The sequence below is a fragment of the Hirundo rustica genome, chromosome 10, assembly GCF_015227805.2.
Source record: "Hirundo rustica isolate bHirRus1 chromosome 10, bHirRus1.pri.v3, whole genome shotgun sequence".
NCBI lineage: Eukaryota > Metazoa > Chordata > Aves > Passeriformes > Hirundinidae > Hirundo > Hirundo rustica.
Window position 1 is genome coordinate 19,350,132 of NC_053459.1, and position 13,012 is coordinate 19,363,143.

General features: G+C 44.4%; 1 protein-coding gene across 6 annotated transcripts in view; it reads right to left on the reverse strand.

Annotated features, from left to right (window-relative positions):
- The window catches only part of LOC120757397 (calcium-activated potassium channel subunit beta-2), a 134,458-nt gene that overhangs the window by 80,815 nt on the left and 40,631 nt on the right, over positions 1-13,012 (reverse strand). For 4 of the 6 annotated variants that reach the window (XM_040074702.2, XM_040074700.2, XM_040074698.2 and 1 more), the window contains exon 1: positions 10,405-10,941. The exons of the other annotated variants lie outside the window; for them this stretch is intronic. The gene's annotated coding sequence lies outside the window, so the exon portion shown is untranslated. Of the gene's footprint in view, positions 1-10,404; positions 10,942-13,012 lie in introns of those variants that run through there. 6 annotated transcript variants of the gene reach the window in all.

Consider the following 13,012-nt stretch of genomic DNA (forward strand, 5'->3'; position numbering starts at 1 on the left):
CGAGGCTTTAATTGGCTGCCATGTCCCGCGCATTAATAATAAATATGGCAATTAGCTGAAATTGTACTCGTTATTTGGGGAGCTCCTCTGTGTTATGTATCACGCACGAGCTGAGCACACAGGAATGAATTCAGTGCTGGGGACGGGCTCCTGTGCCTGCAGCAGTTCATGATGCCAGTGTTTCATCCCCAAAAATGGAGATTTTGGATATTAGGTGACACCTTGAAAACAGGTTTGTGTGAGAGCAGCTGTGAAATCCCTCAACATGAAATCAGTTGCCCACATCTCACCTGTTTTCTAGCCTGTAGGGAAGGTGTGAAGGCTGTTAGAGTTTTTGTAGGCTGGGAGCAAAAGGTCAGTGCCCCCTTTCTCAGTTCTGTTTAGTTCTGTTTGCCAGAGAGGTCTGAAGGGACTCTTGATGACGAGCTGCTTTGAAAAATGCAACCCTTAATTTTGGTGACTCTTTGTAGATAAAATGTTTTTATTGTTGGTGTTTCCAGCTTCCAACACATCCCAAATTTGTGATATTGTATTTCTGTCTCCCACCAGTCAGAATAAGGCAGGGCTGCAACCATAGTAATAAATAGAAGAAAGGCAAATGGCTCTGTCATGCCTCTGAAGAAATACTTGTGTTGGATTTTGTATCAGCTTCGAGATGGGAATTGGGCTGGTTTTTGTTCATCTTTACCTGACAAAGATTAAAATCTTATTTATGCTCAGTCCCTGGCTATTGTTGACACTGTCCTGTATAATCCCTTCTGTTGGGTTATCAAGCTCCATCACAAAAATAATGAAGGTTTGTTCCCCCATCGCTAAGAGATGCTTTTCATATTCTAATCCTTTTGGGGTTAGGTAATTTGACACCTAATATTTCAAGACAGAATCTATTATGAAAGCAAAATTAAGCAACAACATTTATTCTCTGATTTCCTTTATAAACTCCAACGTATCTTGGCACACTTCACTTTTGTATCTCTGATTTATGCATAAGAGATGGAAGTTACCACCGTAAAAAATGTTAAAATCATTAAAGATGCTGTCACAGGTGACTGTGATATTTATTCATGCGCATCTGGGGAGCTTCTAAGGCTGGTGATGTGGTTCAATAGAAATTACAGAGTGGGAGGTTTTTTTTCTATTAACAGTTGTTAAGTGTGTCAAAGCTGGTGAAGTCAGAGGAGCTTTACAAAGACGAATGCACGAGAAGCATGACAGCTGGTGAAATTCATTGATGAATTCTAGTAAGATTGATTGGAGAGAATCACCTCCACTTCTTATGTGCTGGCGGATTTTAAATTAATTATATTTTAACTGGTTTGGAAACAGACCTGAGAACAAATTTGTGGAGCCCAATGTAAGTGGTGGTTCAATAAATGAAAGATGTATAGAAAAGTAATCATTTTAGCTGTGTACAAAATGAAAAAGAAATCAAACACTGAAAATATTATTACAGTGCCATTAACATAAATCAATTGCATGCTCTATCCTCAGAATCTTTTTTCATTTCTGGTCATCCTATCTCATAAAGTCTTAAATGGTTATAAAAAGAGTGCAGAGATTGACAGTAAAAATGATTAGAGACGTGTAAAGATTTTTGTAAGAGGGGAGGCAGTGACCTCGAACTGCTTTGGAAAAAGCTTTAGCTGCACTAGGAGGTTTGAGCAGCTCAGCAGGACCAAGACAGGTTGTAGGTGCTGAATGTGGTCCCTCTATCACTTTGCTCACCTCCACCCTAACCCTCAGGGCCCCTGAACTCTATAAACCATAGGGATTTTAATTCAAGGCTCCAGCTGTGGGTCACACTCTACTTTGGGTCTGGCTAAACCCACAGCCCAGCCTGGGCTGTTCTGGAGGCTGGTGGTTATGGAAACAGTCAAAAGGGGCCAAAATGCTATTTTAAAAGGCACAGCTCTCTAAAACTGAAGAACTCGCCCTGGAGAGCTGGTTCTATCCCATCTTTTATTCCACCTCTTGGTGGAAATGGGATTTTAAGCCTTTCCTGGCAGGCCCTCAGCCTTGGTTTGGGAATGTCCAGCAGAGCATACCAGCTGGCTCGGGGGATTTTACCTCCCTGTCCCCTCCAGCACCAACTGCCAAGATGAATCTGCTGGAACTTCTGTTTTATGCTAAAATATTTGCCGTGCTGGATGCACACCAATTGCTTAATAGGATTTTAGAAAACCCCTAGAAAAATTCCTGCAGGTAAAGAGAGCATCTCTCCATTTTATTGGGTGACCTAAATATTTTCAAGGATATGTTATCTCATGCTTTAAGGTATAAGTCAAGCACGCAGCTACAGCAGATTCAGGCGATGGTTCCCTTCTTGGCAGGTTGCTCTGCAGTTTTGTGCCATTCCTGGGAGGATGAGTCCTGGCTCTTGGGATTCCCAGACATGACACAACTGGCATTTCCCCGGGGCACGCTTCTCATGGCATTTCAGCCCAGGGCAAGGAGACCTGTCCCTCCTGCCATTGCATCCGGGGTGGGCTCAGCCCCCCACTCCCACAGGTGCTTCTGGCACCTTTCTGCCTTTCTCCTGATGAAATGGAAGAGAGAATCAGTGTTTCTGAGGCGTAAATAATGTTTAACAAGTGGGCCTTGGAGTTGTAAAGGAACTCCTGCACTTATGCTATAATCATTTTGGTGGTTGATTTAGAGCCAAGTCCTGCTGGCCTGACTGAAGCAATTAGCCTGATTACTGCCAGAGGGATGCTCGTGCAATTAAGGTGAGCAGTGTTTGCTCTTTATTCTGGAAACCAGTTGTCTGTATAAAAGCAGTTGACACAGTGCTTTGGTGCTGAGGCAGGAGGGTGATGGGCTGTGAGACAAACCTTCAAACCCCGACAGAACCTGGTGTCTTTCGCAGAAGAGGGATGGACAGATGGACGTTGTCTGACACTGCTCTGAGGGGAAAGCGAAAACCTGACAGTGAGAGACACATCCTGGTGTGTTTGCTCTGTGGGATTGCAACTGTTGTTGTTTCCCCAGCTTCTCAAAAGGATGGAGCTGGCTAATTAGATCTACAATTGCCATTTATCAAAAAGAGCTTCTGAAGTCTTTGGTGATATTTTTCCCCCCTCTCTCTCCCTGCTATTTCTAAGGCACCTATATCAATGTGGTGCAGAAATACCATCTGGATACCTGGCTAGTGACCAGCAGGCCTGGAATGGGAGGGCTTTAAATAGAGGCAAGAGAATGGAGAGTGGAAAGGGTAGACAAACAGCATCTTTTTATGGAGGCTGAAGAGGGTATAAATGGACTGAAAAGCAAAGAAGGGTGGAAAATTACCTTTTCTTCAAATTTTCACAATGAAAGAAGCAGGATGTTTTAAATCCTCTAGGAACCTGCCTAGGAATATTTAAATTACTTGGGAATCTGCATCGTGCAGATGAGCAGGGCTACTGCATTGACTCTGTGGGAATGAACACTCACCACAGAGCAGGAACACCTCTGCAGAGGAAACTTCCTCCTGTCCTGCCAGGAGAACCTCTGCACCTTGCTCTGGATGCCAGCACTTATCTGCATTCACAGCTCAGATGTTTTACTAAGGACAGGCACAGCTTTGGGGTCAAGAGTTCTGACTTATCCCTCCCCCTAAATTCAAGGGAATTTAGAGGCATTATTTGATTCCAAAGGAATTGGAAATTCCTTTGTATTTAGAGGTATTATTTGATTCCAAAGGAATCAAATACACTTTACAACCTGGGAATTTGCCTTTTGGATGGATCTGAAGGGTTTATGAATACCCTAGTCCTAGGTTTTAGTCACTTGTGAAGCCACTTGTGATGTGATGATGAATTCACTCATCTCAATAGAGTTTACTCTTTGTGTTAGCACTGTCCCCCAGGTGGGTGTCTGTGTGTGCACAAAATAATGGCTCAGTCTGGCAGAATACCTTTGCTAAGAAAACCTCACTTGTCAATTACTGGAAATGTTCCCTGAACTTTAATGGTTCTGGAGCAGAGTTTGGACTTCTGGTGTTATGATAGGATTTTGCAGGTTCAGAGATAGCTTCTGACAGCTCAGGTCCCAGCAGGGAAAGACATCTCACTTGAAATCAATCAACTTTATCACACAGGAAAAATGAAAATTAAAACCCACCTGAAACTCAAACCTGCTTTAACAGGGGCTCCTCTCTGACTGAGCTGTTACTGCAGATATCTCTATACAATGAGCATATTTACGTGGAGAAATATCAAAAGGTAGGTGCGCCTAACAAAAACATCCTGTTCATGAGTAAAGCACCAGATAAAGTGTTTTAAAATGCAGAGGGGTTTTCTGAGTTTTTAGTGAATAAGCGCATCCACATGTGCATCTCTGAAGAATTTTTTTTAATTAATTGCTTTCAGTTATTTCCTTTCATAAAATTAGAACAATGATGGAATAGACTAGCTGTGGAGCTTGGAAAGATTATACTAATCCACTTGAAATACGACTAAAACAGAAAGCAAGGAGAGATAAAAGCAATTTTTTTTTTTTTCCCCCAAAGCTTGTTTACCTGTGACTAAATCTTTCCAAATCAGCTGCACACAAAATACTGGATTGTCTTAATTAAACTAGACCATAACAGACTTTGCATTGGACTTCTTGGGATATTTCATATCCAGAATTTGTCCTGTGATGCTTTTAGGAAGATGGGAGAGTGTTTCATGCAATTAATAATTAGGAGAGCAGTGAAGTTTTTACAGAGCAGAGTGACACCCAGATCAATTTTCTATATGGAAGCAAAAAAAAGGGGGGAATTTGTCAGAAAATTTTTATACATCCTGAGGCATCATTGAGTGGTTTTCATGAGTCAGAGGACCTTTCATTTGCATATTCGCCAGTTAATAAAAGGCTATGGTTACAAATGGACTCCCTTTGCTCCCTCCATGGGTTATTGCTCCCTAAGCCTTGAACTATATATTCTTTGTTGAAGGAATGAAAAGATGTCCTGGTTAGTGTGACACTTTCCACTCAGACTTTCTTTCCAAAACTCTTATTTTCCAGAGCACTAAACTTCACCAAATCACAACAGCCCTCCATACACCAGCTCCACAAGGACTGGTTTTCACAGTGGAATCAATTCTTTCCCTATCACCACAACAGCAGCTCTGGAATTCCATATATAAGCTTAAAAACAGCTCATCAATAATCAGATGGGCCCTGATAGCCAAAGGCCAGAGTGCAGACACACTGTTGTCCTTCTTTGCCCTTCATGCAGCCTGTCCTGGGCTCTGTTACACATTGCTGTGGTTGTCTGAAGCCTGTCTCTGCAGCAGTCTCACCAAGTCATTAAGGCAGAGCAATTTCGGGGTGCTCAGTTGTGCCAGGGCTGTGGCTGCTCCTCCATCCCTATGCTTGCACCTGACTGTGCTCTTCTCTCGCTTTTCCTGCAGCTCTGGGGCTCCCCAGTGGACTCCTTCACGAGTCAAAACCAAAGCACAGTTTTCAGGAGGTTCCATGAGCTTGGAGGGCCACAGGTCTCCAGGAGGATTTAATATTCCTTTATTCCCTCCGACTTTGATTTAACCATGGGCTGGGATGCTTTAAGTACCAGATATTAATTAGAAGTGGTAGCAGGTCCCAGGGGGACCATACTCCAGATCTTCTCACCATTCCTAGTCTGACTTATTTCAGGTTATACTCTGAAACATTATTTATGCACTCAGGAGCCTGACTCTTAAAAGGCCTAACTAAATTTGCAAATAACTAATGGCTGCCAGTGAGTACTACCACTCTGCTGAGGTGGAAAACAGCTTGCTCACGAACAAAACAAAGCCAAGTATATTGGAGGTTTTCTGCAGCACTTCTTTAAGGCAGGCAATTTTCTTGTCCTTTCTTTGGTATCCCACCTAAACAGGCACAAAGGGACAATGCTATATGAAGGGGTCCCACCAGGATGACAACCTTGGAGACAATCACTTTGGGCTTAAGCAGTAGCTTCACTCTCAGCTCTGATCCTCTGGAAGGGAAGTGGGGAAGTAGGACAAGTGCTCTTTTGGCTCCACTGGTCTTCAAAACCCTTCTGGCAGTGGTTGATTCAGGACAAGGCAGTGGCACAGAGCAGGAGGAGCACTGAATTCAGGCAAAATCGCTGGGTACCTGCGGATGGCTGGGGCATGCCACTTGGCACAAGCAGAGATGAAAATTATTCATGGGTAGCAGGACAGCTTTGTATTAAGAATGAAAAAGTATCTGGAGACATAATAGGAGTTTTAACAGTATCTAGGGGAAATTTCAAGTTGGGATTTCATTCCAGACTACACCGAGTCAATTTTTGTCCTAACAAAGATTCTCTGTGTTTGCTCTGATTTTAGTTCCTCTAATTCTTCTCATTCTCTTACTCTCCCCAGGCAGTATCAGACTGCTGTACCCGTGCCCTGACAGAATGTGAGTACACGTGTGTCGCCTGTAGTGACTCTCACTGTGACTCACAGCACTTGCTATTTAAGCCCACTTCTATTTTTAGAATAATAAAAGGATATCTAGGATCACTGGACTTTAAAATCATTGAAAAGGTAAAAAGGGGCCATCTGACGGGGGTGTAACTGCTGGTTGCCTCTATGAAGTCTTAGCAGCTCTGTTGATTTAGCTCACACCAGACTTTCTATATAAAGTACGTGGACAATAGAGCTCACTCAGTGGGAGACATGAGGTTTCCTCCTATATGACATAAGTACAGTGCAAAAATATCTCAGAAGGCAAATATATTCATGTTCTATAACCTTCTCCTCTTGATTTGTTTCTGAGTAAAAAAGCTTGGTGTTTTGACAGCTGAATTTTTTTGTGTGTGTGTGTGTCTGTGAGGAAATGTGTTTGACAGAAATTCTTCACCCAGCTGGTTTTGACTGCTTTTAAACCATGTATCAGGTGTTAGTTTTTTTCTCATCTGCCATTTTCACAATCCTTTCATATCTCCATGGCATGTTATCAGACCCCTGCATGACCAGCAGTAACCTGTGTCACCCCCTTGCTTGGTGGCACTTTTGATGAGCACAGGGAGAGATTGGGAGCAACATCTCCAGGGCTTGGCATGGGCTGAGTCTGGTAAGACCATAGACCTTGAGGTAATTACCCAAATTCACTGGATACACTGTTAAAAATTGTGCATTAGGTGTTCCTGCTGTTCCCATTCCTACCTCCTCTGTACCTGCTCTATGTGCCACTGATCCCTCCTTCTGCCAGTCACCCTTATTTTTCCTCTTTCAGTGTTTTCTCCTGCTCTCACTGGCTCACTCGTGATGCTCTCTTGCTATCCTCCCTGTTTGCTGTCTTTGTGTCACAGAACGTGCAAGACAGGCACAACAGGAGAGGTTATAATGTGGAAAATTTAACATTTTCCATTATGGTGTTTCTTTTCCTTCTAAACTGACTGCACAAACAGCTTCCACTGGCACTGTGGACTTGCACTGGAGAGTTGGGGAGTTTGTGGGGACATGGGAAATGCTGTGAGAGAACAGCCTGTGCAGTGCACTGTGGATGATGCCCACTATTCATTTTAACAGAGCTGCAGGAATTCAAACACTTTGCATGAATATTCATATGAAATTGAAAGCTGTTTACCCTGGCTCTCACATCTGTCTGGCGGGAGCGCTTCAGTGCTTATGTGTTGCTCGTATGACTACTTGCAAGACGTGAATTTTAAACCTGACTGCTCAGGGTGTGATGGAAATCCAGTACGAAGCAGTACACTTGGTTGTGGGATTTGCAGTTCATCTTCTGCCAGTTAGCTGCACAAATCAGCTAAACAAGGAATGCCACAGGATTGAACCAAGCAACACAGTATGAATTTGCAAACGTTTGTCATTCCCAAAAAATCTGTAAGCCAAGAGTTGTTTGCTGAAGAAGGCCCGCAATAAAATCAAATAAATAAATTAGAAAATTGAATGACCTCCACAGACAATTCATAACAGAAAGGGAAAAAGTGGGATTCATGGCAAAAAGTACTCATTGAGCTTCTGAAGAAAACAGGGAAATCGTTCCTCAGCACAGTGAATCAATCTGATGTAGTTTGCTTCACTATCTGCTGCACACTGATGGAATGATGGGAGATTTGGGGTCACTTCTGACAGGTTCTCAGGCAAATGGGTATTTGGTCCTGGCAGAAGTTTTTCTAAGTCACCAGTTTTTCTCGGGTAGTTTTGAGAGCAGACTTAGTTTTGGATCACAGGATCTGTGTTGTGTCATATTTTACAGTTGAAAATGCCTGAAACATTAACCTCCTTCTGCTACACAATTTGGCTTTGCATTTTGCCCTATCTGGAGCCCTGTGTTCAGCCTCATTCCCTGAGCACCACGGTCTGTATTTCCATTACATCATTACCACATTAACTTTCTTCCACTGCCCATTTCCCAAAGATGCTGAGGGTTTGGCTCAAGTCTCCCAAAGATGTCTGGACACAGGTTGATTGGTCTCTCACCTCCTCATGGTTTTTCCCCTTCAGACTCTTCTCTCAGAGAGGTATTGAATTAAAAAAGTAAAATTGTCTAAGCTTCTGGACAAAAGTGAGATGGAGAAGAAAAACCATATACTTGATTTCCACATGCATTGCTCATTTCTGTCACAGATTTCATATCTCTGTGTAATAACTCTTCCATCTATATTGCAAACTGCTACAACAATTTCTTTGGAAGAAAGTTTTGCCTGTTATCTTTATGTACTCAGTAGAGTACGTAACTCGGGTTGAAATTATTTCCCCCCAAATTTGCAATGCAAAGTAATGCAATTAACTGAAAAGTTCTTGCTTGGATCAAATGGGAAATATTTATGTTTCTTAAAAGCAATTCTTACCCTTCCTGATCCAATATTACTTCTTTTTGGCAAACCAGTATTTACTTGGACTGCATGCATTTAGCACTTTTGTTGTTAAATTGTCATTGGTGTTTTGTTTTTAAATTAATTATATCCCAACCTATTTACAATGCAGTATAACATACTGAAATTCTCCTTAAAGAGAACATTAGTTAGGATGAGTAAATTCAAATTACTTGGTAAGTACCTGCTATATAGGAATTCTTTTTCTGATGAAGATTTAATGAAAACAATCAGTCTAACAGAATTCTTGAAGTTGTGAGCTGTTGACAACAGTATTGTAAAGTATCCTTAGTGACATCCACATTAAAGTAGATTTAAGATGGTATCATAACCTTAATTTTAAAATTTAGCACAGCAAGTGACTCCGTACCTCTTGCTGCAAGATATGACTCTCAGCTTCTCTAAGTGCATTTTTAACGGGTCCTGTGAGAAGCATTTCCACCAGCAGAACATTTTATTGTTACTAAATACCACTCACTCTGAAGCCTCTCTGTTGTTTGGAAATGAAACTTTAATGAACAAGTTGAAACAATTCATCAGCCCAGGGAACATCACACTCAGATCAAACACACCAAATGATAAGGGCTCTGCATAAGCACGGGTATATGATTTTTCATTCATTATGTTCCTGCTGCTCATCCTGGCAAGGGTCACACACACTCAAAAAGATGAACTCAGAGCCCAGGACCCCGTGCAGACCCCACTGCCCTGTCTGGCCACGCAGACCTGACCCTGAGGTTCAGACATTTTCTCGTCTAGTGATGCTAAATTGGTACATCATTAAAAAAAGTACATGAGGCTTCTAACTTTGCCTGTCACCTCTTGGACTCCTGGCCGGGGCGAAACAAGCTTTTTCAAGGGGAAGCCTTCCTGTTATGTGACTGAGCGTTCATTCTCCCCCTCAGCCCTTGCTCCCAGCGCTTTCAGCATCCAGCTAAACCTTGTGTACATCCTTCCCCACACAGGTTTCTCAGGGGGAGGAGGGAGTCAGGGGGTTGGCAGTGGCACGGGAGGAAATCGTGCCTTTTTCTGTCTGAAACTACATTTCTCGTCCAGCAAAACAATGCCAACAGCGCAGAGAAAGCTTTGATTATGCAAAATGGATGGACACATCACGCCTTCTTTTACAATAACCTAAGGAGTCCCTCACCCGGAAAATTCCTCCCACCACCATCCCCCGCCAATGTTTTCCCCCTTTCAAATGACATCGGCGGCTCTCCAGACACATTTTACACAATAATAGCATGTCTCCCGCATCTTACAGGCTCCATAGCTTTCCTCTTCCCCTTTTACTTTAGGGCAGCTTTCCCCTCTCCCTCCTGCCAGCGGTAGAAAAGGAGTAAAGTGTTTTCTTGCATGACCTCTAACGCGTTTTACTCCGCGGGGAGAACAGCGTGGAATGCACACTCAGCAGGCAGCGAGCTTCGAGCCAGTTTGTCCCCCCGCGGCATTTCTGCCGTAAAACACAGGGCTATCCACAGCATTTCCAGCCCCTGCTCTCCCCCCATCACCCAGCGACCCCTCCCTCCCCGGCGCTGCCGCCGCACCTGGCTGCGCTCGGAAAGCCGGGCAGCGACAGCTCCCTTTGTTCCCCGCGCAAATCCTACCTCCGAGAGCTGTCACATCTTCCTCCGAGGTTACTAACAAACAGAGATCCAGCGGAATCCTCCGAACTGCCACCGGTTGTTAAGTGCTGTCATCGTCCCCTCCCGGTGCCCGAACCTTTTTGGACCATTAATGTCACAACCCCTGCTAACTCATCGCTTACTTCTCGCTGCTCAAAATGTCTGAAAGAGTTGGGAAGGATAATAGGGATGACAGGCACGCTAGACAGCCATGCTTGAAATTAGTTTTCTCCAGCTGACTTAAGGCTGTTTCGTAGCGCTTTTAGGCATGCACTCCGCAGGGTTTATTAACCCGGGCCAGACATGCCATTCCTGCTTTTATTCAGGGCTGTAATAGGATGGCTGCTAGGAACGCAGCGATAGGTCTAACTCCGTTCATCCCTCCGTAGTTCTTAAACCTCGCCGGGAGAGGAAACGGCTTCAGTCATCCTTAAACTTACTGAGGCTACTGTTTCTGCAGAGCAGGCTTTCACACATTGTTTCGAAACTAAAGAGAAAATCCCTGCCGGGAGTGGAAGGTGCCGTGGCTCTCCCGGCTGATGCGAGCAGCGAGAGGAGCCGGCAGCATCCGCCCCCGCCGCAAGCTGAGGCTGGCGCAGGACTTAGTGCAAGTAGTGATTGGAAGCTGAAAGTTCTTAAAACTCTGCGAGACAGCTGTGGCACGAAGAGAACGAGGCGGATGTAGGGACCGCGCTGCGCTTTGTGTGCGCAGAGTCACAGATGCACGCCACGCTTTTCAAAAGGCAAAACGCTGTTTGCAGATGGAGGGGACTTGCAGTCTAAACCTCAAAGAAAGCAGCACCTGGGTGATGGTGGGCAGAAGAAATAGGACCAATGCAGAGAGTTCGAGGTGCCTGTGATGTAGGGAAGAGAGGTGGTGAGAGATGCATTGCTGTTTTCAGCGAAGCTGTGCTAATCACCAAATCCCGGCTCAGAGATGTTTGTGCTCTGAGGAGACCTTGGAGCCTGTTCTTGGTGGTCAGTTACTGTCCAGCCCAGGTCAAGATGCAGAAAGGTTTGTTAACATCTGCTATCACTGGTGTTGCTGAGCTCAGTGTGGTTTCTAGTGGACAAAAGTAGGAGCCACCAGCACAGATGTGTCTCTGCCAGCAGCAAAGGCACATGTGGGCTGGAGAGGTGCCCTGGAGCCAAGGCAGGCTGGGACAGAGCTAGTGGGGAGCTCTTTTGCTGCTTGTTCCACACCTGTCTGTTTTTTAGTGGCACCTGCTTCACAGCCCTTTGTTCTAAATGAAAATACCATTCAGGAGACATCTCACAAATGAATGGTGTTGGGAGAGATTAAGGAGGAAAGCAGATCACAATGAAATCCCAGCTGCCTCACACCCTGGGAAGGAAAGGGCTAGGATAGCACAAATGGCAGATTTCCTTTACCAAACAGCAAGTCAGGGTTTGTGCATGGCATGGGCCTCTGGTCTCTGCTCCTTCTGCACTGGCATTCACTGAAGCTGGGAGTGACAGCAAGCTTGTTGCTGGTGCAAGCCAGCCATAGATGGGGACATCTGCAGGGACCACAATCATGATGTTTGCTGCTCCTAACAGAGCTGCCTTTGCGCTCTGTGCTTCCCCATGGCCACACTTGCTGTTGCTCTTGGACATCCTCCCTTTCCCTCTTTACCCACTGCTCCTTACACGGTCAGTGGGCTGGAGGGGAGGGCTCAAGGCTCCAGTTTTGTTTCTCAGTTTACAGTGGGGTATTATTAGCACATCCAGCTTCTCCCAGAACTGGTGGCAGCAAAGGGGACTTTGAATTTGTAGGCAGGAATCTCAAGGTAGACAACTACATGCTGACTGATAGCAGGGCTGACTGAACAATATCTTCTTTCTGAATAATTTAAAGAATTTTTTTTTTTTTTTTTTTTTTTTGGTGTCACCTATCATGCATCTTTCATGTGCCCAACATTCACCTTAAGACAAGTAGTGATTAAGGCAGAAAAAGAAAAGGGAGAAAAAGAAAAGTTCTCATTGTCCCAAGAAATATATTTCTGTTTCAGTAAGGGTCTCACTGTGTCGTTGATTTGTAAGTGGCATGACACAGCAGTTCATGAGACATAAGAGTCTGGTTGGAGATACCCAGGTCTAGGAGTCCTGGCTTTGCTGATTTTCTTCTGAGAGATTTCAGTGCTGAACTGGACACAAGAATGATCAATGCCAGGTTAAAGCAGGTGGTTGTTGCCACCCATGTTTGCAGTTCCCCAGCTGTGTATGCTGAATATAAGAAGATTCACAAAAATCTCCCTCAGCTCCCCCTCCTCATGGACCTCTCTGCCAGAGTGATCCCAAGGGCCTTAGTCCTTCACAGTAAGTTAAAATCACTCAGACTTGGGGCACAGCAGGTGAGAGCTGCCTGTGAGGGTTGTGTGACTGAATGGAGAGGAGAGGTTCTTACTTTGGGTGGTAATTGAAGGGGGGAATAAACCGTTTGAGGTGTGCAGCATAGGCAGGGAATGACCAGAAAGATCTGGAGCTGATTATTTAACATTGTTCAGTCTTAGGGAGAGATTCCATGATCTTCTCCCTTTCCTCAGGCTTTTTCTAAGCACTGAGCAGCAGCAGTGGCTGCCATCAGTGA